This window comes from Pelodiscus sinensis, chromosome 5 (assembly GCF_052426305.1).
Source record: "Pelodiscus sinensis isolate ZL-2025 chromosome 5, ASM5242630v1, whole genome shotgun sequence".
Classification (NCBI taxonomy): Eukaryota; Metazoa; Chordata; order Testudines; family Trionychidae; genus Pelodiscus; species Pelodiscus sinensis.
The window spans coordinates 102,918,309-102,946,096 of NC_143056.1; the positions used below are offsets into that span (position 1 = coordinate 102,918,309).

Below are 27,788 nucleotides of genomic sequence, written 5' to 3' on the forward strand. Positions count from 1 at the left end.
CCTGCTTGCTGTGCCGGGTGTGGGAGGGAGAATGGGGTGGGCCTGATGTCAGGGTGTCCCTCCTCCCCGCACTGCTATACCCCTTCCCCACACAGAGAGAAGGGGATGGAGGGAGCTTGGGAATGCAAATCTCTGTCACTCTCACACTGTGTGTGTCTGTCATTCTCACAAACACACACACTGTCCTTCCCGCTCATCTCCTGACTCAACACATACGTGGAGGGTTGTTACTACTTTACTGCTTGCAAAGTGCTTGCAAGTGTTTTGGTTTGTGACTGGTCTGTGTGTAACCCATGTACTTAATAGGGAGCTATCTCTTTAAGAGACCCCTGTGGGGCGAGGTAGGAGTGAGCTGAGTATTACTGTTACTTGACAGATTCAGCACAGAAACGTCTGGAGTTGGTTCCAGTAGTTTGGGGTCAGACTTCATGAGCAAGCAGGCAGGGCAGATGCTTTTCTAAGGCCTGTGTGAGCTGGAAGGAACTAAGCCAGGAGCAGAGAACTGGCTGCTGTTCCTCACACTGCAGCACTTTGCAGCAGGTAGTGATGTTAAGCCTCTACCAGGGATCAGGGCAATGCTACTTAGAGCTAGGGGAACCTGGGAGGGAAAATAACTTCTGTGTTAATTGTCTGCTTTAAATGCTGTTAGGATTTTAGTCACTTTCTCACTCTGTGGGATTCTTCAGCTCCTCTGTAAATGTAGCAATGGGGAGTCATTTCTATTTTGTTGTTCTCAAGGAGGTTTTTTTTGGGGGGGGGAGGTTATTTTCTTGTAATAGGGTTTCTTTAAGTCTGTTCACTTGTGAGCTAACTGACTAGTAATCAATGAGCTGGCTGCCTAGCAGTGACCATAGCAGAGGAAGAGTCTGCCTGCACTTCAAGGGTATGTCTAAATTACATGGCTCCGTCGACAGAGCCATGTAGATTTGTTTGTTCGGCAAAGGGAAATGAAGCCACGATTTAAATAATCACGGCTTCATTTAAATTTAAATGGCTGCCGCGCTGAGCCGACAAACAGCTGATCAGCTGTTTGTCGGCTCAGCGCACTAGTCTGGACACTCCCCTGCTGACATGAAAGCCCTTTATCGACCTCCCCGGTAAACCTCATCCTACGAGGCATAACGGGGAGGTCGATAAAGGCTTTCAGGTCGGCGCGGGAGTAGTGAGTTCTAAAATGCCTAACCTGTCTTGGCTGCAGTCCTTATCCCTGTGGGAATTGCTGCTCTTGGAAGGTGCTGGCAGGTCCCTGCAGCCCCTGGGAAAGGCAGAGCAGGGGGTCTCCACACACTATCCTTGCCTGCAGACACCGCTCCTGTAGCTGCCATTGATGGGAAACTGTGGCCAGTAGAAGCTGTGAGCTCAGTGCCTGTAGATGAGGGGCAGCACATGGCACCATTGCTGTACATGCCAGCTGCGGTGCAGGGCCAGGGTAGGAGCAAGCCTGCCTTAACCCCACTGCTCCATCCCTGGGACAGCTGTCTGGCCACTCCCACCACCCTGTGCTCCAAAGGTGAATGCCCTCTCCAAGTTTACTGGAGATCCCAATCCATCTCCCTACCTCCAGCAGGTCCCTTATCCTGCTTCAGCCTATGTTGGCTGTCCAGCTCCTTCCAGGGTGGGCAGGACTCAAGTCCCCAACCCTGTGCTCCCCAGAAAAATGCCCAACTCCTAGTCCACTCCAGAACCCACCTCACCTTCCTACCTTCAGGGTGTCCCCTCCCACACTTCAAACCCTTTGGCCCAAGACCAGAGCCTGCACTCCAACTCCCTACCCCAGCCTGGTGAAAGTGAATGAGATTTGGGGAGGAAGGTGGATGGAGTGGGCAGCGTGAGGCCTCAGAGAAGGGGTGGAGCAGGGGCAGGAAGGAAGCGGGACAAGGGTATTTGGGTTTGAGATAGATTTTACATTGCACTTAAATACAAAAAGTGATCTTGTGGTTAAGAAGGTTGGAGACCAGTGCTGTATAGTTTATCTTCTGTTTTTTTAAATCCGCAGAAAATACTGCAATCTAGCATCTCTCTCCCCATTCCCTTCCAGTCCTTTTCAACAGGGACAGCCTGAGAATCAACCAGCTCCTTTGTAGCCACAGGGGTCTCAAAGCAGGGGTGGGGAACTTAAGGTCCGAGGGGCTGGATATGGCCCCCACCTTGCGTGGATCCAGCCCCCGAGGCTCAAGCACCCACTCCTCCCCAAGCATTTGGGAGCCGGCACTGGCATTCCAGCTCCTCTTCCCTCTATCTCCCCTCCCTGCCCCACCAGAGCACAAATAGTCTACTAGGCTAGACACACCTCAGCTCTGATATACAAGAGCAATGTGGAGAGTGTCTTTCTCCTTCTCCGTCAGGGGCCACATCAGTAAGGGGGCTTGGGGCTTGGTTTGGGTTTTGGTTGTTGTAGGGGGGGGGGGTTTGGTTTTGGTTTTTGTTGTTGTTGGCTTCTCACTTGTAACAGTTTTCAGTGGGTCAGCGGTCCCTGACCCAAAAAAGGTTTCCCACCCGTCATAATGAGTAGTAATACATAAATATTGGGAGGGGTCTGTTTTCAAAGCAGTATACAAACAACAGCTAATTTATCATACCATGGAGAGCAAATTATCCTCCCTTTTACAGATGGGAAAATGTGGAGGTTTATATGATTTGGCCAAGGTGAAACAGCAAATCAAAAGGCTGGATTTCAGACCCATGGCTCTCCAAAAGAGCCACAGTATCCCACATCATGTGATCCCTGTCTTAGTTTTCCCATGCTACTCACACCCCACACTGGCCCAAAAGCCTCAGGCCAGAAACCCAGGAGGAGAAAAAGGAGCTGGTCGGCCTCGCAGCTGGCACAAGCCAGATGTGATTTTTGGAAATTGCACACACTCACAGGGGAATCCTGTTGTCAATGTCCTCCTCCAACCCTTACTGCTTCTTCCGATCTTCCCACTGAATTGACTCAACCAGTGTCAGTGGGTTGACATGTCCTTAGGACTATTGTGACAGGAAGTGTCTTTTCTTTCACATCTCCCCAAGTCAAATAATGGGAGTATCAGCAACATTAAGAACTAGCAGTCAGTTACTAGAAGGATCCAGGGCCCAGCACCCTGGTGAGGTAGATACATCAGTTGGTGGGATATTAATGGAGAAATGAGAAAACTCAAACAATTTTTGTGATTTCCTCAAAAAGTACCCTGGGGAAAAATCACTACAAGAATAATTTCCATGAGCTATTTCCAAATGACGTGGAGTTTTTAAAAAATTATTTTAAAAAACAACAACAACAAAATCATATAAAACTCAGCTGGCATCAAAAATTTATTCCCATCTATCAGAACAGATATAAAAGATCTCCAATACACCTGATGGAAGAGAGGCTTTGGGTGAAATCCTAGCCCCACTGAAGTCAATAGGTGTTTTGTCATTAACTTCAACGGGATCTAGTTTTCTCCCCTTAAGGAGGAAAGTTATGAAGAGAACAGATGCAACACTAACTCAAGAGTCATTTAAACACTTGCATGTTTCAGCAGCAGGTAGGGTAAACTAGATTGGAGAGGTTCACATAAATTGTCACATTCTGATGAGAGTTCCACCCCAAATGAAGTCAATGGCAAACCTCCCACTGACCTCAATGTCAGCTGAGGTGGGCACTTTTGATAAAAATCTATTAAAGTCCACCACTGCCTGGAAGGCTGGCCTCAAGATTTGGAGTTGGAAGATAATTGCATTTTTTAATAAGTGGTGTTCTTGCCAAAAGTTGAAGATTTAATTTTAAAAGAAAGAAATTTAGTTTGGTCCTCCCGTTAATAAGGGAGTCTTTTCTCGCTTATCTTGACACCTCTTTCGCTGTTGCCACTATCCCTCTCTGCCCACGTTTCCCCCCCTCCTCCCAGTTTCCAAAGCACTTTCCCTAGACTGTACTGCTGAGCAGGCAGATGATGGATTAACCAGTATTAGATGTTCTTTCTGAAATTTTGTTTTCCAATAACTTTGGAAATTATTTTTGTTGTTATTTTTAAAAATAAAACCAGAAAAGACAAACAGTCATGTTTTCCTTTGCTGTAGAAGAGTCTCTGCAGGAATTTCAAAGACCAGAATTTGTCAGAAGCTAGGTGATACTTAAAGTATCCTTGTGGGCATGAATACACACATACGCACACAGGTTAAGATTAAAGGCAAGTCTTTTGGAAGAGACTCATTCAAAATAAAAAACATGTTCAACAGGAAGAGTCTGTTTAATGTAGGATTTAAGCATGGCACTTTCATTTGCATAGATCACTTAGGGCAGTAGCAATTCATGAAGTTCTCCCATAAAATTATATTACATTTTGTCTAAGGCGACACATTCCTTGCAGATCACAGTGCCTTTCTCTATGCTGTTAATAAGATAATCTGTTACATGAGGCTTACAAATCTATTTACATTTATTTTAATTAATCAATCACTGGCCAGTGATGACTTAGTCTACAGACAGTAAGCAACTCAAAGCCCCAGGCCTCTAATCCCAAGATGAACTCCACATTAGAGTGATGGAGATCGATACTTGACACAAAAAGTGTTACATTTCAAACACACATAAAGTGAGGACCAAAAAGTAACCTGTAATCTTATATATTAAAATTCTAGTATTGAAAACCTTTAACACAGGAAAACAATACTAAACCATTATAATTTCCCTTAGAACTGAAATAATCAAAAACAGTTATTTAACATATGACTAACTGGCTTTTTAACCTTTAGATCACAATAGGAACATGATCCTTATTCCATTTAACTGGTTTTATTGTTATTTTCAAACAAAATCAGTTGGTTAAATAATAGAGAAAAAATGCCCATCATGGGATCACTTAGCATAACAAAGGCCTTTCATATGCTCTTTAATCCTGTACTGTACAAATGCACTATTATTAAGTGCTGCTAAAATATACAATTTTAAATGAAAAATACCCCCAAACACCATTCACTCATGGCATAGTGAGCATGTTTTCTAGTGTGCATAGCTTTGGAGTAAGTTTAACCTGAGGTCTAAGTGACTTGACAAAATTCCCTTGTCATCGGAATTAAACAGAGGTGTCTGGCTGGGATGTTCTCTGCAGCTGTGGAAGCTCCCACAAATCACTGGAAGGAACCCTTGTCTACACCAGTCCAACTGCCAATCAACAGCTCGAATCTACTGACCATGCAGAGACGAGACCACAATAGCACACTGCAGATCCATAGGGAGGTTGCCAGGTTCCTTCTGGGTTTCAATCTGCTAGGAAAACTGAATGGGCTCCACAGGCCTAGAGTGTGACCACCATGCAAACAGCTTCAAAACAAAGCTATTAACCTTGCAGGGCATGGTGCTATCACAGCAAAAAAAACTCACCTACCACCAGCAGTCTCTCCACTGCTACACCTCTCATCATCCCTCAGAATTATTTATACATGGGGAGAGCCCTGCAGTACAGGTCCTCCTTATTCACTGGGGCTGCAGTAACCCTCAGCTGAGAAACTGGCCCATAGAAGGCTGGCTTAATCTCTTGGGGTATGTCTACACTACCCCGCTAGTTCGAACTAGCGGGGTAATGTAGGCATACCGCACTTGCAAATGAAGCCCGGGATTTGAATTTCACGTGCTTCATTTGCATAAGCGGGGAGCCGCCATTTTTAAAACCCCGCTGGTTCGAACCCCGTGCAGCGCGGCTACACGGGGCACGAACTAGGTAGTTCGAACTAGGCTTCCTTTCACGAAATGAGGAGTAATGGTAGTTCGAACTAGGAAGCCTAGTTCGTACTACCTAGTTCGTGCCCCGTGTAGCCGCGCTGCACGGGGTTCGAACCAGCGGGGTTTTAAAAATGGCGGCTCCCCGCTTATGCAAATGAAGCCCGGGAAATTCAAATCCCGGGCTTCATTTGCAAGTGCGGTATGCCTACATTACCCTCCTAGTTCGAACTAGGAGGGTAGTGTAGACATACCCATATTACCTAAAGAAAAACATGTAAAAAAAATAAGTCTTGGATAATCATGATCCCTATTTAAGTGAAGAGGCTCAATATGTCTTAAACTGTTGAAAAACTCTACATTGTTTTTAAAAGATACATTTTAACTTTGTAGATTCTTTTCTTGCACATTTGTTTTAATCAGTGCTGTATTTGATCATTTCTTTATAGTTCAAGAACTGTGCGAACATACCTATTCTCCATACTTGTTTTGGTATGTTATGGCAGGAGAGTTTTTTAGAGAGAAGAACAAACAAAAATAATTAAAGATAGGGAGGTGCTGGCTACAGATTTTGGGCTGCTAATTATTTCCATAACACAGTTGATGATCAAAAGCCAAAACACAGAAATACCAGAAATACCAGATATGCTATCTTTCATAATAGGTAAGAAAAGTATAATAGGACAAACACTTTTCTGATCTAAAAGCATTCAGGTCAGCATTACAACAAGGCTGAATTTCACCCATTTAGTCTGGACAGGTAAAAATTACTTTTTACCTAAAGTTGAAGTGTCTGTGCTAGAACAAACATCTTATATTCAAAGAGATGGATTCCGTAGCCAACATGGCTGTATTAAGACAGAGATAATCCGTGTGGCCTTGATTATGAGGAGGCACACAGTTTTCACAGCAAAAAGGCAGACTGAAAAACAAATCATGTGTTTTTGTTTTACACATTCCAAGTTTGTTTGGTTGGGTTTTTTTACAGTTCCTTTGGAACAGAGAAACAGCATAAAATAGTTTGTTTCAAAAGAATAAAAACAAAATAACTGCTAAATAAACATTTCAGAGGCACTCTTAAGCGTTCAGCCTTACTTTCTGCTCCGCTGTTTGTTACTCTTATAATGCCACTCAAAATCTCGAGAACATCAAAGATTCTGAGAAACTGGTAGAATGGTTTAGTCAGAGAATTCTGCCCACTGCATTTTACATTCTCAATTTTACTGCTAAAAAAGATGGTTGCACACAATCTAGTATATGCCAATATATCCAGACATTCGACTCAAGACCACAAATTATAAACAGTTTCAGCAAATTGACTTGAGTGCCTTTGTTCCTCAGACATACATCTTCCTATTGCTTACAAAAGCAGCATATCCTAACCACGAACACGGCCATAGCCAGTACTGGGAAAGGAAGTTATTGAAGCCTGGATTTCCTGCGTTCAGTTGTAGCCAAGAGTTGTGAGGCTTGTAGTGGTTTCAGGAACTGACTCATCTAATGATTCATGGATAAGATACTGGTTTTAATGTGTTTCTGATAATAAGACTTATGAATTTAAAAACAAGTCTGAATGATGCTTAATTTCGATTTTGAAAAGGAAAAAAATTATTTTAGTGGAAAAATATTATCTAAACAATTACAACTGATTTTCATTATAAACCCATTTTTACTTTCCTAATAGTGACTCAAAATACATTTACAAAAAAAGCCTCCTAAATTAGTTGGAAAAATGTGATCACCTTGCAGGAGTATGCTGACAAGGAATTCAAAAGACACAAGCCAAACCTAATATCTTTACTGCAATTCTGACACATGTAAACTTCCCAGAAGTGGAGGACAGGTGGGATATCAGATGTATTTTTAAAGATCAACCCCCACATACAAAAATATCTACAGCCTTATTTTAATCAACAAACTCTAGTGTTGCTATTGTTGTTACATGATTTATGTAACCATGTATAATCAGGGACCAGCTGGTGACAGTAAATTGGGGAAAGTTCCATTTTCACAGCACTGCAATGATCAATCTTAAAGTAATGGCTACTGTGCTCGTCCACTGGATCTTAAGCTCCCGAAATCATTTGTGCAAATACAGAATTCACAGCCAGTCATCTTTTTATGGTATTTCTTTCTTTCATAGAAGAAAGCATGCTTTCAAAACTATCAAAAACATTTTTGCTTGCAACAAAAATCTCATCAGTACACTGTAACCTGAACTGCCAGTCTCTTACCTAAGAAACCCAGCTTGAGAGGGAAGCTTAATTCTGCTCTCATCATGTATGGAAAAGTACTAGATTACTTTTTATTTCAGAAAGGCAATCTTGTAGCTACACGCATGCTGATGTATAGTGTTGCAGGGGGTGTTCCTTTGCATCTGTGGACCTTCAATGTCCACAGGATTTGCACAGAAAAGGAAAACAAAATGCAAGTTGCTTAAAAAAAAAAGCAGTTAAAACAGTTGACAAGGAAAGGCCAAAGTGCGCTCAGTGGCTGGCAGTCATTTTATGGCTATAGTCCTACAGCAGGTTTACTTAGATGACGTCAGTGGCTCCAATCCAGCTTTTTCTTTAGTAGCATTTACCACTTTACTCTTGAAGCCTCCACTAAGCTACAGAGCAGTAGACCATAATCAAAATTCCCTTTGTGAAATAGAGTTTACCTCAGGGCACAGAGGCCTTGCTAGCTGAAATGCAGGCTCTTCACCTCATACTCCATGCCCAGAAATAAATAACCTTCAGTACTGTACTACTTAATACAGAAGAACCATTAAAAGCAGCCTGCTACCTAACCAAAAAAAAAAAAGGATTATTCAATTTGTTTCCAAAATCTCACAGACCAGGACATTAGCTAATTTTCTAAACAGCTCTTTTCTGCATTGTTTCTAGAGGTTTTGTGAGATTGAGTTATACAGTATTGTTTTGCTAACAAAAAAATGTTACTGATACTGCAGCCTAATAAATAGGAACTGGATATGTAAAGTTATATATTTTAAACCCTGCTTTTAAAATATACCCTTTCAAATGCATATTTTGTAATTGATCAATAGTTATGCACTAAACTTTCCAAGAAGTGATGAAAGAAATTGTTATACATACATCATAGTAAATGTACTGAATAAAATACATTTTATTTGGAGCTACAGATTGCTATTGCACAATAAAAACTGTATCCAAGCAAGGGGTTGTGAAAACTCGCTTAAGTAGATACCAAATCAATTCTGACTTCCTGGGTTCTAAAATTTAACCACAAAAATCAAACCGTGTAAAGACTTGTCTAGCATGTAAGAAAATACAGATGTTACATTTTACATGTCCAATTACTCTACCAGGTCTACACTCATTACAGGAGATGACTAGATGGGCCAGGGGACTGAAGACTGTGCAGCAAGCCTTTCAGCTGCAAGCACTTATGCAAAGGGTAATTCGCAATGGGGACTTGGACATTGCAACAGTCATTGCTTTTCCTAACTTTTAGAGACCCAGCCACCTCATGGAATCCATAGTCTTGAGTTAAGCACCCAGGCTCCCTGTAAAATCAACGGGGAGAGTTAGGCACAAAAGAGGATTCACAAAAGCCAGACAGCTGAGTAGAAGCCACTTAAGCTAGCTAGCAGGAAACACTGAAGGGAGAAGAAGTGGTGTGCTATGCCCTGCCCCTCCAAGGGAGTTAGGTGCCGATCTCCACTTGGGATGCACAGCCATGAAACCCTCCTGGATTTAGCTGCCTAAGCCAAGTCAGCCCTTTCTGAAGAAAAACTGTGGTGATTCATTCCCTCTCACTTCCTGTTATGTCCTGGCAGTTAGAATTGTCCCACAGGATGTGAGGGAGCTGAGTTCAAATCCTCTCTATAGATCAGAGGTTAAAGTACTTACCAGGGAGAGATGGGTTTAAGACTGCTCTAATGACTTAACCAACCAACCAATGGAGATGCTAATTCAGTGGTCTCCAACCTTTTTACACCCAAGATCGCTTTTTAAGTCTCAGAACAGGCGAAGATCTACTGCCCCGCCCCTTCCTTGAAGTCCCACTCTCTCTTCTCCACCCCACCCCCCATCTTTCTCCCTCCTTTTTTCTCTTTTTTTCCTCCCCACCTCCCCCTTATTTATTCTTGGATCTGGACTTCCAACACTCCGGTCATCTGAAGAAGTGGGGTTGTGCCCATGAAAACTCATGATTCCATCTACATGTTTTGTTAGTCTTTAAGATGCTACTAGGCTTTTTGTTGTTTTTTAAGTTTTTCCTGTTACAGACTAACTCGGCTACCCCTCTGAAGCTTCTAAATTATTTAGAAGAGGATTTAGACTGAGGTCTTCCACATCCACTGAGTCATTTGCTGTAAGGGACAGGGGTCCTTTTAAAAACTGCCCACACGAAGGAGATCAAGTGAGGATTCACTGATCAAATCTGTACAAGGTTGGAAGTTATCAAAAGTTGTTACTATCAGATCATGCAGCAGACTGCTGCTTTTCCGCAATAGTGCTATTTCGGGACATCAAACTCGGTCCCTGCGGGGTTATTTCGAGAGAAAACCCTTCCCTCGAAATAACCCTTACTCCTCAAAAAATGAGGTTTAAGGGTTATGTCAAGGGAAGGGTTTTCTCTCGAAATAAACCCATGGGGACCGAGTTTGATGACCCAAAATAGCGCTATTGCAGAAAAGCAGCAATCCGCAATTATGCAAATGAAGCGCAGGATATTTACATCCCCGCATCATTTGCAATTTTGGATGTCTACATTTGCATTCCTCCTTCAAAGGAGGAACCAAGTATAGACATACCCTTAGAATTGGTTTTAAACAATGGTGTTGTTTTTAAACTTTCATCACAATACAATGAGCATGACAGTGCATCCCTTCTCTTCAATGGGCAGAATCAGTAAATTAATTTAAATGTAGGGTGTAAATTCCTGTGGCCTAGAACCTTGTCCTCTTACTGATCAGTAACACAAACACTATGAACAAAGGAATGTACGCTTACAACCAGTCCACATTCAGAAAGAAGTGTTGGACTCGAGACTGGCAAAAGAGACCAAATGGAAAAGCAGGAAAGTGAATGGAGTAAAGAACCGTGCTGTGCACCGAGGAGATAGGAAGCAAGTGGTGAGACTGACAGAACATGAAAAATGACATCTCAAGGAGAAAGTGCCTAACAAAGAGAAGCCTAAGAGCAAAGAAATGTGCGTAGAAGACAAGATGAGGAGCCAAGAGAGCGAGATGGTGCCCTGTAAGCAAAAAGAGAGATGAAGCCAAAGGGACAGAAAAAGAATGTGAGACAAGGTCAGAACACAATGCAGAAAGATCCAACCCAGAAGACGTCCATCCAGCTTTGAATAGATGGTTCTATTATAACTGATATTTTCCTGCTACAAGAGGCAATTTGATTAGAAAATAATGGGAATGAAGGAGTTTTCACTGAGCCTTGTAGGAGAGTTTCAGTCTATTAACAAACAAATTCTGCAAAGGCTAATTTGTTCTAAGAATAAAGATGAAATCAGGCTTGTGAAAAATGAAATGGTTTTCAAATGTTTACATAGTACATAAAAATGCAAGGTAGTTGCAGGACAGAGGGGTTTTTTTAATGTTCATAATAAAAGAAAAACAGATTTCCTTTCCATTGTTACTAACTGTGAACTACACTCTTTTTTAAACTGGGGTGAACTCTATGTGCTACTGTATTTGTCAGACCATTTACCCATTTTCTTCTAAAGTCTGCTCTGACATTTTCTCATTCAAGACTGAAACAGCATTCCCAAATTATAATCTCATGACTGAAAGCAAAGACAGCAACCTACTGGCTAATTCCAAAAACAAGTAGCATTGTTCAACAGCATAATGGAGATGAAGAGATTCCTCCAAGGGAATAATTGTGATGCCTATAATGTTAAGGAATAATCTGGCACCAAAAATACCCAAAGCTCATAGTGGTTGGTGATTCAAACACAAAGCATATCAAAACACTATTGATAGGCTAAATTAAAGATAGCTTATCTGAAGCATATACTAGCCATATGGTGCTACAACTTCTGTTGCCTGTTGCTGACATAACAATAGGCTACTGCAGATTTAGACTGGAAGCACTATTTGACAAACTGTCAACAGCATTTTTAAGAGCTTTAGGGCAATGGCTTGCTGGTCTATTTGCATTTTTTTTAAACAGGTGAACAAAGAGTAAACCAGATGTCAACTTTAGAAATCGAGTTGTCTGGTTTGGGAGATTTAACAGAGGCAGACATACTGTTACAGCTCAAATCTAGACAATAAGCTTTTCTAAAAACTCTCTGGCCTAGGGGAGTGGCTATTTAAAACACTTGGGTTCTTTTATTTCAGCAGGATGGAAGTGAATTCTGCTCTTAAGTGCCAGCTCAAATGAAGTCATTTTGTTTCACTGGGTTTTTCTTTGCATTTTAGCAATGTAGCTTGTAGTGCAGTAAAATAAGTGAATTTTTTTCCAAGCTTGTCTTTTTCTTTTTAAGCTTGAAACCTGTTAGACAAAACTATTGCTTTGATCCTTACAAAACAAAAAAGCAAAAAACACATGTGAAAGGATCATTCAGGTTTAAGTTTAATGTAAGTTACTTTCCCCTCATTTAAGAGCTTTTAAAGACATTTGAAAGAATAGAATGTACAACCCATCAAATGTCATGAAGGCAAGGTGTGAATAGTGATAGATAAGGATGATTTACAGTGGAGCAGCAATATTAGCGACAGATTCACATCTGGTTCACACAGAAGAATCTCAAGGATCTCTCTCTCTCTCTTTCTCTTTAATACTGCTGCAGTTATTGTTACCTCTGAACTTTTTCAGAAAGTGTCTTTTTTTAACAATATGGTTATTCACTTACGTCATTTATCATTTCAAGGACCGTGGGAAAATAAAAAATACTGTTGACCAATATAGGATAGAACAACCTATGGTATCCAATTATGGAAATGTGTTTTGAGTTATATTTGTATGTGTGTGAATGAGATAGTGAAATGCAGAAATAACTAACTGTTCTAATAATCTTATTGACTTTGCTAGCCAGTTATATGAATACAGGTATGTTGATTCATACTTAGCTAAGCATATAGTATTTTTAAGATTCTTTGCAAGTTGTTCTTGAATATTTCAATTTTTTTAAATAATCTCCTTTCATGTTAAGTTGCAATTGCACTTGAACTCCTTCCAAAAGCCAGAGCTGTACAGAATTACGATAATTAGAAAGCTGTGCGCATAAAAGGCAGCACAGTTGATGCATTTTAAAAAGTTCATGCCAGAGAATATAAGTTCAATATGTTCTCACATAATTAACATTTCCCATCATTAGCAGCAGTTTTCAGTTTATGTATCTGTAAAAACAACAGTATTCGTCATTGTTGTAGATTCTCGGTCAATAACATTTTAATCTTTTTACACAAGATCCCCTCAAATACACTGTTTTCCCCTCAAATACACTGAGGTTCCAAATTCTACCTTTTGAAACCAGAGATGTGTCAGCAAACAAACTTTTATTTTGTATTTATGTGCTTCTATTACAATATATAGTACACCTCAGACTAAGACGTCTGATGAAAACTGAGAAATCTAAGAAAGTCACTAAGACCTGTACAATAGGATGTAAAAGTCATAATCATGTTGCTTCAGTAAACTAAGACTAAAACACAAAGAACAAGACATTGTAGACCTTTTATTGGACCAGCTCCCAAATAAAATGGACTTGCTGTGAAGAACCTTCACATAATTTGGAACGAAGGAGAGGGAAGATCTGCATCTCTGCAATGATTATGGAAGTTTCCTGACCATTTCAAACTTTAAATGGATTTTCATAATTTCCTTGAGTCTACAAAACTGCATGCAACAAATAAATATATATAGCACAAGATTAGGTGCTCAGTGTCTGTAAAACATACAGACTCTTCCTTGTAAGATATCTAGCCAAATGAATTGTTATGGATCACTGTGGCAAAGGCTCCCAGTTGAAACAAACGGACAGTTCTGCTTCACAAAGATGACATGTGGCCTTTTATCTTTGGCAAAGTATATTCTTTAAAGTTGCCTAACCTGTTTTACACAAAAGGTGAAATCCTGGCCCTACTCTCATTTAATTTCATTGGTATCAGGATTTCAAATTAAGTTCTGTATGTGTTGGAAGAATTAAATCTGCAGAGTACTGTCTGTATTTTTAAGTGATTCATTTGGAACTAGTGTCTCAGTGCACTGAAGTAAGTTCTTTTTATGTTTTGGAAATGTAGAATCATAAAATCCAAACAAAATTATTCCAGAAAACAATCTTCCACTCTCGTTCCACATGCAGAAATCAAAGGAAGTTTTGTGCAAAAACACGAATATAAGGGATAAAGCCCTAAGTGGGTGATTAATTACAGATTTTTTTTCTTTTTTTTACTTTGCAAAACGTGGCATTACTTGTGGCCTAGAATCAGTTGGCTTTACAAGAAATAATGTGGCACAGGTTATCATTTAACTAGTACAGTAGTTGTGTAGATAGCAACAAAACCTCTAAAAGCACTCTGCAGCTTCCCCTTAGTTAGCTGGTTGATTTTTCAAATCTGCTGCTGGACTAAAAGTTTGCCAAATATAATTAGCTTAGCAATATACACCATTCATACTCTAGGCAACTAATAATAAATTCCTTACAAATTACTGCAAAGTGATAAAATGGTAATTATATCCCAAATCCTGTATATTTAGATTCACAAAGAAAGTTGTCACTTTCAGTGTTATGTTTGCAAGGTCAAATCATACTTTCAGTTACATGAGCATAACCAATACAGATCTAATGAAGTTGGTAGAGTTCCTGTGAACTTACACCACTATAAAAAAAGTCAAACTTTGCCTAAAATCTGCACTTGCTGTGGAAACAGTGCTGACAGGACTGATTTGACTAACTGTGACTAGAAATGTAGCTATAAGTACTGCTCCTGTCATTTTTTTAAAATTTAATATTACTCTTAAGGCACTGCTGATTAATATGTAAAAACATTACCATTTGATTTTCCATTCAGACAGCAAATATCATACTATGCCAATGTACATAAAGTATATGCTGTAAATATCTTCACATCTGATACTTGCATGAGTTGTCCCATTGACTTTAATGTGAGAGAGGGCCTGACTGTACAAACCTTTAAACTCTAAAATAATGGAATACCTTTCAAAAGATATTGTCTGTGGTCTAAAATCTCATATAAATTAGACATAAAATAACTATGTCAAGAAAAGGGCTGCATTAAAAAATGATGTGTGTGTGTGTGTGTGTAAAATCACAAAAGGTACACTGTAATTGTCAAACGACACAAATTTTAAGGCAACACTCTCCCCACAAATACACTGAAAACTGCAAAAAAACCAGTATTTCTGAAATAATCCCATTTTTAATGTTATTTCTACTGAAACTAATCTGACTTCATATAATTTGACAATTATACTCTGTTATCAAAAATGAAATTCTTTTAACCTTCATCTTTCCATTAAGTAAAAGAGGTCTCTCTTATACTTGTGCTTCTCTGAAGCATTAGAGGGTCTAAAATAAATTATTTTTACTTTACTGAGTCTTGAGGGATGCTTTACAGTTTTGCTATTATCATTAATTTAGAAAAAAAGAAGTCTAAGGTTCTTTCTTCCTACCCGTATGATTTAATTGAGTTTGACTTTTTTCCGTCAAAGACCATCAAAGCCTAAAAAACACTCTAATAGTATCAAAACCCAGTACATTATCCTGGCAGAGAGAGAAAGAAACAAGTTCCAAATTGTATCATACAGGTTGCGCACAAGCATACACCACAATGCAAACAATCTGAACTGCAAATTCACTGAGGGCCCAGTTCCCACTTATTGTTCCTTTCAACTCTAAATTAAACTTCAGTAAGTATCTGCTGTCCTTACTAAGGCTCACATGAAATCAAATTTTTCCTTCTGCTTTACTCCTTGTGCACACTGTTTTAGTCACATTCTGCACCGAGAAAAAATAAAGTATGCATAATGTCAAGCCATATTCCACATCTAAAGTGATGTTGTGGTTTGCTTTTTGTTGGTGTGAAAATATAAATATTTTAGCTAAACAGTCGGCTTAAAATTGTAGTTCAAAATATATTTACTGTGCATGTAATAAGAAAGTACTATTATAAAGAAAAACTATGAAGTATATCACTTGTACCCAAAATATCTTTACTCGATCAGCTGATATAAACCAGCATCAGGTAAAACACATAACTGCCCCTTACTGCTTTAAAAATATATTAGCACCTCATTCAAAATCAGTGTAGTAGGAAAATAGACATTTAATGAACAATAATGAAAAATAAACATGCCTGACAAAAATTTTGGAAGTTTAAATACAATTCTTTCAAAAAGGAAACATAGTTTAAGCAGTTATAAATTAAATGTGTCCCGATACATAAAACCTCCAATGTTTAATGCATTGTAATTCAGACATTACTATTTGAAATCCATGTATATCATCCCCCAAAATAAAGCAACTTAATTCTGCTCCTTATATCATTTTTAAATTTCAATGTGTAGATCTCCAGCACAGTTGAATGCTCCTGTAATGGTATTCCCCAACTATTTATAGAGATGGTAATACACTATATTCTACAGGCAGGCATTCCAAATTTAGGATTATATGAATCCTGTACTTGGGATTAAATCCCAAAGCTATAATAATCATTGTGTTCATGTTGCATAGTATATAATGCTCTGTTATTTAGCTTCATTTTTTTAAGATGCTTTCAAGTTCATAAATGTACGTACCAAGGATGGACTGCATAATATCTGAACATTCATTTAAAGAATAAAAACGTTTCAAAATTACCTGTGACAACTCAGATACCTAATACAAATATCACCATAAAAGTTACTAATATGTATCCTGCTTCCAAACTTTACCAATATAGGGGGAAAGGTATTTATTCTTTCTACACAGAAATACAACTATATAACTATTTTTTACGAGTGTACCATCTCAACTTGGATATCATATGTATAATCTTTTAAATGAGAAAATGTCAGTGACTTCTGACATGCTTCTTGGCCCTTCATTTGTTAGATAGTGTTCTGTAAGGAAGTTTAAAAAAAACTATTGGGAATCATTTACATTCAGAAAATGTAAAGCACAACTGATCCCTAAATTTCCAGACCTTATTGAGATCACTTTTCATTTCTCCAAATCAAAGGCAGGCACTTGTTTCTAATAAGTTAACAACTCTCCTGAGAAACAGGGGTGGCTGGTATTTCATTGTTTCATAAATATTTTTATACAGTAACTCCATGCAACTGAAAACAGATTTCAGGAGAGGAGAGGAGAAAAAATCAGGAATGGGATTAACAGAGGTAGGAGGAGGTTGAATTTTTCTGATGTATTAAAACAAATTTTTCTTTCTCTAGCTCTCTTTGTTGTTGTTTTAATTTTGTTACAAGGCTGTAATATAACTTTCCCCCTCCCCCTTAAAAGTGTACTTCCTTTGCAAATGTTACTTCTGTGAACAAAGGCTGCCTTTGAATCAGCACCGTGGGTATCTGTCGAATAGATCTCTTTAAAATGTTCAGGATAAATAAATAACCCTATGGTTCCTACCGAAAGGAAGTTTTCCAGGGACAAGCTCTTCGGTTTTGTTGTAACTGCGACTTTGTCTTTTTTGGATACAATATTTCTGCTGACTCCCGAAAATTTTCCACTTGAATGTGCAATTAACCAGCAGCAGCAGCACCAGCTCTGGAGAAGGAGAAGAAGCAGCGAAAAAGAACATTCTTTCTTTCATGTTTTAGAGGAAAAGAAAAGGGAGGAAGGAAAACAAAACTCGAGGCACAAAACCCCAGAGCTCCCTCGATTCAGAGCGAGTCACTTTTGCAGAGCACGACACTGGGAGAGTTTTGATTATTATGGGGATTTTATTTTGCAAGCCCAGGGCCGGTCCTAACTTCTTCCTTCTTCATGAAAAATGTGAAAAATGTCAAAGATTTGTGTGGTGCGAGAGTGTGCGAGCGAGCGCCAGGCTGCAAAGCAGTGACTCAGGCAACTAAGTGAAAGCAGCAGCAAGGAGCAGGGAGAGGGAGAGAGGAGAGGAGCAGCAGAGGAGCAGCCGCCTGTTGCAGCTCTGGCTACAGCCCCAAAGCAGCAAAAACTCCATTGGAAACAACTTCTTCTCCCCCTCCCTCCCTAAGTCCCGTTCCTCACCCTCCTCCCCAGATCACCTGCAGGGACTGGAAGTGGGGGCTGGGAGGAGAAAGAGGGGGGCCAGAGCTGCCTTTGTAGCTCTCCAAGCAAATAAAAGAGACCCCCCCCCCTCCCAGCCACACAAAGCAAAGGGAGAGATGAGCATAGCAGCAGCTCCCTCCGAACAGCAGCGACCACATACTCGCACACAGACACACGAAACTTACCTCCACTCCACTCCCCACCTTTGCAACCACCAGCAGCTCTTTGCAATTCAATTGCAAACTTCTTCCAGCTCCCCCTGGGCTTGGTTGCTATTTATAGCCCCGTGTGTATTTTTAATCTGCAGTTTCTCTATTTATATCTAGGCTCTAGCTGCTGGCTGCAGGATTATTGAATCCCTTCAAGTGATTAGTTACTGCCCAGGCCGGTGGCGGGGCGGGCCGGGCTCGCGAATGGGCTTGTGCGGCGCGAGCGATGCTAAGAATGTTCGGAATGAGACGAGGAATGAAATGAACGCGAGGAGCGGGCTCGCTACAGGGAGGCGGAGTCTGGGCCCGCATCATGCAGGGGGTGCGGGGGGAGGAGCCGGGAGCAGCTGGTGACCTCATAGGAAAGTCCAGAGGGGAGGGGGCAAGAAGGGAGGAGCCGTGGGGAGGGGACAGATCGCGTGGGGAGGGGACATATAGGGGAGTAACAGAAACCACCCGAGCCGCGGCAGCGGGAGCCGCCTGAGGAGCAGCCACTTGCAAGGGGATCTCGCGCACATGCCAAGGCATTTGCAGCCCCCCTCCGGAGCAGCAGCAGAGTCGGTGTGCAGTGCGGAGCACAGCGCCCAGAACGCTTCCTTGCAGCCCGGCTTGGCTTGGAGCTAGCGGCGAGAGTCCGGGCGCTTCGTTGAGTTGTAAGCGGAATCCATGCACACTTTCCCTGCTTGGTTTGTGCGCTTTTCCGGCCCCCTTAGTTCGCCTTACAGCAGAGCTCAAGTAATCCGAGATCAAGCGAAATTAAGTTTGCAGGAGGAATCCTCGGAACCGAAACCCAAATGAATGAATTCAAAGTTACAGGGCAAAAATTTGAACATTGCTGGTGCTTGGGGGTCAAAACCCACTGATTTACTCTTTCCTTTTGCAGATTTCATTTGAAATAATAGAATTGCCCCAGGTCCTTGTTTCCTTACAGAAGTTTTGTACGGATTTAATTTCGAGATGCTATGCCTGATTCTTTAACTTGTTCCTGTCAATGAAATCCATTCCTCAGAAATACCTTCCTTGGAGCATTATGATAACACATATCTTTCTTAGTTAACAATTTGAGTTCCTTACGGAAATAGTTGACGAATGCCTGTTGTGCTTGTGAAAATTTGTACTTGCATGAATAAAATGTAACTGGACACGAGTGACTGTGAAAAAATATTACTTTTTTTACTTGTATATCCACCATTGAAACTGCCCAGCAGGGCTGCTACTTTTTAAGAAGAGTCAGGGTGAGTAAGAAAAATTGCATGAGGACATCAGAAACATTTCAACTTGGCATCATTGTGCAACACCAGCATTTTCACATCACCGTGTAACATCCTGGTGTGTTTGTCTGCTGGTGGGTTGAGTTCACCATCTAAATTACATCTGTTATGTTTTAACAATCTGCACCCAACTGCCCTGTAAAATTCAGGGTGGATGAGTTGTTTCTTGCTATCTATACACATAGTATTTATTCCTCTTTGAATCACTCCATTTTCTAAACAATAGCACTCCCAAGATAGCAGGACTGTTGTGACAGGCTCCGTTTTAGCCATCATTCACTACTCATGACTGAATCAGGGACTTCCAGAGCTAAAAGTATGAGGCACTAAGGGAGTATGTGCTGTAACTGGTTCACATCCTCTGTGTATCAGTTACAAAGGGGGGTGCATAAAATCTACTGACTTGTGGTTTACTTTACCTCTTAGAACACCACACCAAAAATCAGTCGTGTGATTTTTTTTGAGATATTGGCAAAAAATGGGAAGGGGGGGGAAGGGGAGAGTTTCTGGTTTTAACCAACTCCACAGAGGGTAAAAACATGTTGAAGTTTTCCTTTCCCCCCCATTTTCAATCAGTTCTATCAAGTTGCCTAGCTGGTTTGCCAGATCCACAAAGGTATTTAAGTTCTTAATTTCTGTTGATTTCAGTGGAAGTGAAGAGACTAAACACTTTTGTGCATCAGGGCTTTAGTGCGTATGCAAATTGAATGATTCCGAAGTGCAGTATGACTAAGCCAAAAGCCTCTGCCCAGGCCCTCCGTTTATTTTCCTTGCTGTGTCCTGAAGCCTGAGTCAGTCAGAATGGAGTGCTAACTCCTGCCACAGATATGAAAATGCATTATTACTCTCTCCCCTAACAGCCTGACTCATGAGTTCTTTACTATATATTACCTAGGTAGTAGAAGTTACCTCAAACAAGAGATGAAACAGTTGCATCCTCTGCATCCACTGGATTTCCAAGCATATTTAACAGGAATATGGCCACAGCTCAGTGAGGTATGACATTTTTTGTACTACCATAGGGCTTATAGATGAAATACCTAAAGTACAACTCATGGTATTTCTCCATATGCTGGCCCCAGGAGAGGTATATATGGAAGGGAGAGAAAGGATTTGGATCACAGATCTTGGAAACTCCATGCACTTAGAGAAGCTCTTCTGGCAAAATGATCAGCTTCTGCAGAATCTAAGCTCTCATCAAGGGTTGGGGATAGGAGCTAGGGGAGTAGCTTCTTGCCCTTTTGGTTGTGGGGATAACTAAGGACCAACAAATGGTCCTGCAGCACCTTAGAGTATATCTACACTGCAAGCTTCTTTCAGAATAAGCTATTCCAGAAGAGATCCTTCGGAAAAGCTTATTTCAAAATAGCACATCTATACACAAAAAGCGCAACAACATGCGATGTGCTATTTCGAAAGATAGTGTCACATGGATTGGACACTATCTCACATTTAAGGCCACTGGAACCAATTCAGGCAGGGCATTAGGTCAGCAGTTGGTTCCTGGAGCTGTTGTCTGAGACTCGTGCTTAAAGGGACCCTCCCAGACAGCCATTTCTCAGCTTCTGCTGCTTGTTTGCCTATCTCTCCGAGGGACAGCAAAGCATTTCCTCTGCGTGCTCTGGTTGCCCTTCCTTTGGAGACCACAGCACTCCCTGTGTATGTCTACACTACCCTCCTAGTTCGAACTAGCGGGGTAATGTAGGCATACCGCACTTGCAAATGAAGCCCGGGATTTGAATTTCCCGGGCTTCATTTGCATAAACTGGGCGCCGCCATTTTTAAATCCCTGCTCGTTCGAACTCCGTGCCGCGCAGCTACATGCGGCACGAACTAGGTAGTTCGGACTAGGCTTCCTAGTCCGAACTACCGTTACTCCTCATTCCACGAGGAGTAATGGTAGTTCATGCCGCGTGTAGCCGCGCGGCACGGGGTTCGAACGAGCAGGGATTTAAAAATGGCAGTGCCCAGTTTATGCAAATGAAGCCCGGGAAATTCAAATCCCGGGCTTCATTTGCAAGTGCGGTATGCCTACATTACCACCCTAGTTCGAACTAGCGGTGTAGTGTAGACATACCCCCTGATATGTAGCTGGAGCTGCCTCTGGGCACGCAACAGCCTGAGACTGTGGTGCTCCAGTTTCTGCAGCAGATTGTGCAGGCTGCCCTCGTGGCCCTGCAAGAACATAACCACAAGCTATTGGAGGAGAACATCAGCATGTGTGCAAGAGCACTGCTCTTGCAGCCGCACCCCACTGTGGAGCGCTGCTTTTGGTGGCTGGACACCAGTTCCGACGGGTGGGACTGGCTGGTGATGGAGCAGTGGGACAGCCAGCAGTGACTCCAGAACTTCCACATGAGGAAAGAGATGTTCCTGGAGCTGTGTGACTGGCTCATCCCTGCCCACAGGCAATGGGACACATAGATGCGACCAGCCATCCCCCGGAGAAGCAGGTCGCCATTGCTGTCTGGAAGCTCCCCACGCCAGTTACTGATCCATCAGGAACCAGTTCAGCATGGGAAAGTCAACTGTCGGGACCCTTTGTAATGCAGGTAAGATGCTCTCATGCTGCAGTCCCTACAGGGTGGGGGAGTACTGGAAAGGGGGACCCTAGGGAAAGGGAGGTTGGGGGCACAGGTGGTGGGGTAGGGGTGGCGAGGGGAAGCCCTGCAGTGGGGGGGGGGGAGGCAGGCTTCATAGGGGATGGCTCCTGGGGTGTTTGTGGGAGGGAAGATTGAGGGACCTCCCAAGGCCTCTGGCAACCCCTTTGATTCTCTGATTGGTCTGTTTATTTGTCTCCTTCTGCAGGTGGTGAGGGCCATCAACACAGTCCTGCTGTGCAGGGTCATCTGCCTGGGAGAGACTTGGACTCCGTCGTAGCCGGCTTTGCTGCCATGGGCTTCCCCATCTGTGAAGGGGCTATTGACAGCACCCACATCCCCATCTGGGCCCCCGACCACTGGGCAACGCAGTACATCAACTGGAAGGGATACTTTTCTATGGTCCTGCAGGCCTTGGTCAACACCACGGCCAGTTTACAGACATCCTCATTGGCTGGTCGGGGAAAGCGCACGACACCTGCATCTTCTGCAACTCCAGCCTCTACCAGAAGCTGGAGGCCGGCACTTTCTTCCCTGAGCGCAGCATCAGGGTCGGGTATGTGAACATGCCACTGTGCATCATGGGGGACACCGCCTACCCTCTCATGCTGTGGACCGCTTTGATGGCCGCCTAGTCAGGGCCTGTATGCAGGTGGAGTGCGCCTTCGGACGTCTCAAGGTGAGGTTCAAGTGCCTCCTGACCCTCCTGGATGTGGGGGAGCAGAACATCCCCCAGGTGTGTCTGTATGCTGTGTGCTCCACAAATTGGGGAGAGCAAGGGGGAAGCATTCCTTCCGGGGTGGGAGGCAGAGGCTTACTGAGAGGGCAGTGCCTTCAAGCAGCCGTGCACAGGTACTATCCACCTGGCCCATCAGGCAGGGGTGCACATCCAGGAAGCCCTTAGGGAGTTTCTCTCAAGGACCCCAGTGACACTCTCCCCAAGGCTTCCCCACTAGGGGGCCTGTGCCTTGCCCCTCTCTGCCTTTCCTACAGCTACTCCTCCCTTCCCCCTTCCCCTCCCTCCCCTTCAGACACAATAAAAAACATTTTGGTTAATAAAAACAGAACAGTGTGGTGATTTATTTGGGGTAGAAGTAACTGGAGAGGAGGGGGGCTGAAAAACTCCGAGGGGGGAGGAGAGGCTCATGGCTCTGGTGCTTCCTCCACCTCGTGTGTGGGAACCTCGGCAACTTCTGAGGGGGTGCAGGAAGGCTAGAGGGATAGACAGGAGTGGGAACTGGAGCAGGGTCAAGCCTGGGAGGGGGAGCTGCTGGCAAGGGAAGGGGAACAGGGACTGGGGCAGGAGCAGGGACTTGGTCTAGGGCAGGAGCAGGGACTGGAACAGGGGTCGGGTAGGTCAGGTGAGCCTGGATGGTCATACACATGTTGCGTCACTGCTGCAGCAGCTCAGTCCATGTCTCTCTCTGCCACTACACGTCATCCCAGACCTTCTGAGCCAGCGTCTCCTGCATGTCCCAGAGGATGGAGACGTGCTCCCTCATGAGGTCTTTTTGGGCCCTCCAGTACCTGTGGCTCCCCCGGGGTCGGGCAGCTGGCTCGGGTGGTGTCGGTCGCCCCACAGTCATGGCTGGTCCAGCTGGGGAGAATAAAGAGAGGTGCTCAGTCATCCCTGAAGACATTGTCCCTAAGGCCTTGCCCTCATCTGTGAGCTGAGAGAAACAGTTCCTGGATCAGAGGACAGTGATGTCCCGGGAGCAAGGTCATGTGTGGGCTGGACAGCAGGCCCTGCCTCACAGTGGCCCAGATGTCTCCAGGGGACCATGCTTCCCACCCCTTTCCCATGTCCCACAGATAAGCTGGTCTTGGAAATGGCTGGCCACACTGGGATCCATTGGCTGAGAGGGGGGCCTCGAACTGCCTGGGCTTCCAGCAGTGCCACACATACCGGCTCTGGCAGTGGTGGCATCCCAAGGGGACAGACCTTGTATCCCTGACTTCTGGGAGAGAGGGGGTGAGAGTGGAGTAGGGGTGTGAGCAGAAGACACACCTGTGCCTGGCAGCACTGCCCCTGGCAGCGGATGCTGCCTTGAGCATGCAGGCATGCCCATGTGCTGTGTGCGGCGCTCCAGAGTCTGGATTAGGGATGTGGAAGACTGGTCGACTAGTCGCCTCCCACCTCCATTTGCTGCCGCTCTCAGAAGCAGCAAGGGCAGGTGGGAAAGAGGAGGGGAGAGGCCTTCTCTCCAGCCTCCTTCTAGTGGTGGCTCATGGTGGGAGCATCTGTGTGAGAAAACTAAGGTCACTCGCCTGATGTTACCTCTCTGGCCTCAGAGAATGCCTGGGGCACATCCAAAATAGGGATGTTAAATTGTGCGTAGTTGATTAATTGAACAGTCAATGCATTTTTCATCAAATATTCGATTAGTCCATAGGACCCCTCTGCCTTTGAAGTGTAGCAATAGCCTTAGGGTTAAAATGCCGCGTGGAGCCTGGGGTCAGCTGACCCTGGGCTCTATGCAGCACTGTCACTTGGAAAGGTGTCAGGAAGCCCAGCATCAGGCTCCTCGTGGCATTTCAAAGTGGCAGCGCGCACAGAGTCCCCAGCTGATTCCAGGCTCCATGCAGCGCTGCCACTTTGAAATGCCGCATGCAGCCTGGGGATACCCCAGCTGGCCCTGGGCTGTACGCGGCATTTCAAAGCAGTAGTGCCGTGTGGACCCAGAGGCTCTACATGGTGCTGCTGCTTTGACTCTTCCCTCCTCTTTCTGATAGCGGCAGCAAGTGGGGGTGGGCAGCAACGAGTCGACTAGTCTTTCACATCCCTAATCCAGGCCGGGGGGTACTAGCTCCAGCATGATGGTGGTCACTGTGCTGTCTGAATCCTCCTCTTCCTCCTCCTCCTCATTGTCTGGGACCCCCAAGTGGGCGATAATGGGTGTTTCCAGCCCCGAGTCCACCACCAGCGGTGGGGAAGGGGCTGCCCCGCCCCCCCAGGATGCAGTGCAGGTCTTCAAAATAGAGGCAGGAATGGGGTTCTTTCACAGAGCATGAGCTGTGCTCCCTCGCCCTGGCATATGGCTGTTGGAGCTCCTTCACTTTACTCCAGACCTGCTCCTGTGTCCTGAAATGGCCCTTTGGCCAGGCTATCGGCCATATGTAGCAGCGTTGAGCCATCTGGAGTAGAGATCCTGCAGGTTTTCCTCCTCATCCCACACCTCGCCACAGACCAGGATGGCACATGCCTCTTGCATCCCCTGGCAGGCTCCTCGGAGCCCTGTGAATGCTCCCTGGGATGGTTAGGAGGTTCTTGGGGGCCTTGGGGTTGGGACATGGTGGCCAGACATCAAGCACTGTGTTTGTGCTTAGCAATCCTGCTCTCTCAGTCTGTGCTCATGAATGGTGTCTTCAGGCGTGCAGGGAATTATGACAGCTAAGACAGGGACATTAGGAAAAACCTGAAAACTGGGACAGATGCTCATCGTAAAGGAGGCAGAGCTGTGAAAGAAAATAGAGATACACACTAGTGTGTGGTAAATTCAGCAGGGGGAAAGAAAGAGAGAGAGTTCTGCACTTATATATACAGAGAGTGAGAGCTAAAGAGATAACAAACTCACATGGCCATCCCTAGACATTTTGGAGCCCTACGCAGCTTCCCCCCCCCCCCCCCCCACACACAAGCGTGTTCTGCTCCACAGAGGGGTAGCCGGAAAAAAAGTGGCAGCCATGTTCATGCAAATGCCGCGGGGGATATTTAAATCCCCCGCAGCATTTGCAATTCCGGAAAAGGGTGCCAATGTAGACACAGCCGTATTGTTTTTCCAGAATAACAGCCCACTTCTTCAGATGAATGGAGCCAGGGGTCCAAAGTTACAAATAAATAGCAGAAAAAGAGGGGATGGGGAGGAAAAGAGAAGGGGAAACATTTGTCAGTTAGAAGGCTCTTGTCCGTTCTGAGAGTAGGCATGTGTTCACAGAAGGGTTTTGTCATCTGAATGAAAAGCAGAGAAAGAAAATAGCGGCAGTTCCTTTTTTCCAGCCTCAACCAAGTAACACTGCTGCATATGAGGATAGGCTTGCTCAGAGACCTTATGCATGAGAGGAGCTGAGAGCAGGTAGCAAAATGGCATGGAGATGATTTTGGAGACATGTTTGTGCTTAGCAATCTTGCTCTCTCAGTCTGTGCTCATGAATGGTGTCTTCAGGCGTGCAGGGAATTATGACAGCTAAGACAGGGACATTAAGTAAAACCTGAAAACTGGGACAGATGCTCATTGTAAAGGAGGCAGAGCTGTGAAAGAAAATAGAGATACACACTAGTGTGTGGTAAATTCAGCAGGGGGAAAGAAAGAGAGAGAGAGAGTTCTGCTCTTATATATACAGAGAGTGAGAGCTAAAGAGATAACAAACTCACATGGCCATCCCTAGACATTTTGGAGCCCTACTCAGCTCCCCCCCCCCCCACCCCCACCACACACACACACATGCGGGTTCTGCTCCACAGAGGGGGAGCGGGGCTGAGCTCAGGGCAGCAGGAAAGGTGCTGTCGAGGCCAGGTCCAGAGCTGTGGGTGGAGAGGGGTGGGGAGAAGAGCAAGACAGGAGGAGATGGGCCTGCCCCCACGGTCACCAGAGGTGATGGAAAATGGAACAAAATGGCCCCAGCTTGGTACACTGTCCCAGCAATCAGCCAAATCACTTAGGGGAGGGATTTGAGGGAAGGGTGGAACTGTTCTCTGCACTCATGTGTGGCAGCAGGAAGTGGAGCAATGAAGCTGGGAACCCAGGGTATGTCTACACTACAGCACTAATTCGAACTAACTTAGTTCGAATTAGTCAATTCAAACTAAGCTAATTCGAATTAGTGCATCTAGACTTAAAAACTAGTTCGAATTAGCGTTTTGCTAATTCGAACTAGCATGTCCACACTGAGTGGACCCTGAACTGAGGTTAAGGATGGCCGGAAGCAGTGCCGGCAGGGCATCAGATTAGGATTTACAGCGTGGAGCTGCTGTCTCAGGCTAGCCGAGGGCTGTTCTTAAAGGGACCCGACCCCCACCCCGGACAGACAGTTCTCAGGGGTTCCCTGCTTGCAAAGCAGTCCTGGCTTGGAGTGCCCTGAGTGCCCACACTCGGCACATCACAGCACTCGGCCATTAGCCTGGCTGCACTTGCCGCAGGCTGCCATCCAGAGGGGAGGTCAATCAAGGGGCTTCAGGAAAGTTTCCACCCTGAGGAGCCCACAGAGCCAGCCCAGTCCTCCCCATCGGGGGCTTGTACCCCATTCCTCCCTTACCAACTTCCACTTACCCCTCCCTAGCCCCCCTTACTGATGTACAAAATAAAGGACACGTGTGTTCAAAAATAGAAACTCTCTTTATTGAACAAAACTCGGGGACACTGGGAAAAGAAGGTGGGAGAGGGGAAGAGAGAGGGTGGGAGAGGGGAGGGCAACTAAAATGATCAGGGGTTTGAAACAGGTCCCATATGAAGAGAGGCTAAAGAGACTAGGACTTCTCAGCTTAGAAAAGAGGAGACTGAAGGGGGATATGATAGAGGTCTATAAAAGCATGACTGGTGTGGAGAGGGTGCATAAAGAAAAGTTCTTCATTAGTTCCCATAATAGAAGGACTAAAGGACACCAAATGAAATGAATGGGTAACAGGCTTCAAACTAATAACAGAAAGTTCTTCTTCACAAAGCAAATAGTCAACCTGTGGAACTCCTTGCTGTAGGAGGCTGTGAAGGCTAGAACTAGAACAGAGTTTAAAGAGAAGTGAGATAAAGTCATGGAGGTTGGGTCCATGGAGTGCTATTAGCCAGGGGGTAGAAATGGTGTCCCTGGCCTCTGTTTGTGGAAGGCTGGAGATGGATGG

At 44.0% G+C, this 27,788-nt stretch overlaps 1 protein-coding gene and 1 long non-coding RNA gene across 5 annotated transcripts in view; one reads left to right on the plus strand and one right to left on the minus strand.

The window, feature by feature from the left end:
- TEAD1 (TEA domain transcription factor 1) overlaps positions 1-18,352 on the minus strand; it is a 298,964-nt gene extending 280,612 nt beyond the window's left edge. For 3 of the 4 annotated variants that reach the window (XM_006117422.5, XM_075927867.2, XM_075927868.2), the window contains exons 1-2: positions 18,061-18,351; positions 17,255-17,392 (exon numbers count right to left, since the gene is read on the minus strand). The gene's annotated coding sequence lies outside the window, so the exon portion shown is untranslated. Of the gene's footprint in view, positions 1-17,254; positions 17,393-18,060 lie in introns of all 4 variants that reach the window. The other variant, XM_006117420.5, reaches the window with a different exon arrangement.
- A 121-nt stretch (positions 18,353-18,473) lies between these two features.
- On the plus strand, positions 18,474-23,060 carry LOC106731582 (uncharacterized). Its single transcript, XR_016349688.1, has 4 exons — positions 18,474-18,737; positions 20,251-20,351; positions 21,764-21,907; positions 22,164-23,060. It is a non-coding gene; the product is annotated as an uncharacterized LOC106731582 (long non-coding RNA).
- Positions 23,061-27,788: the final 4,728 nt, after the last annotated feature.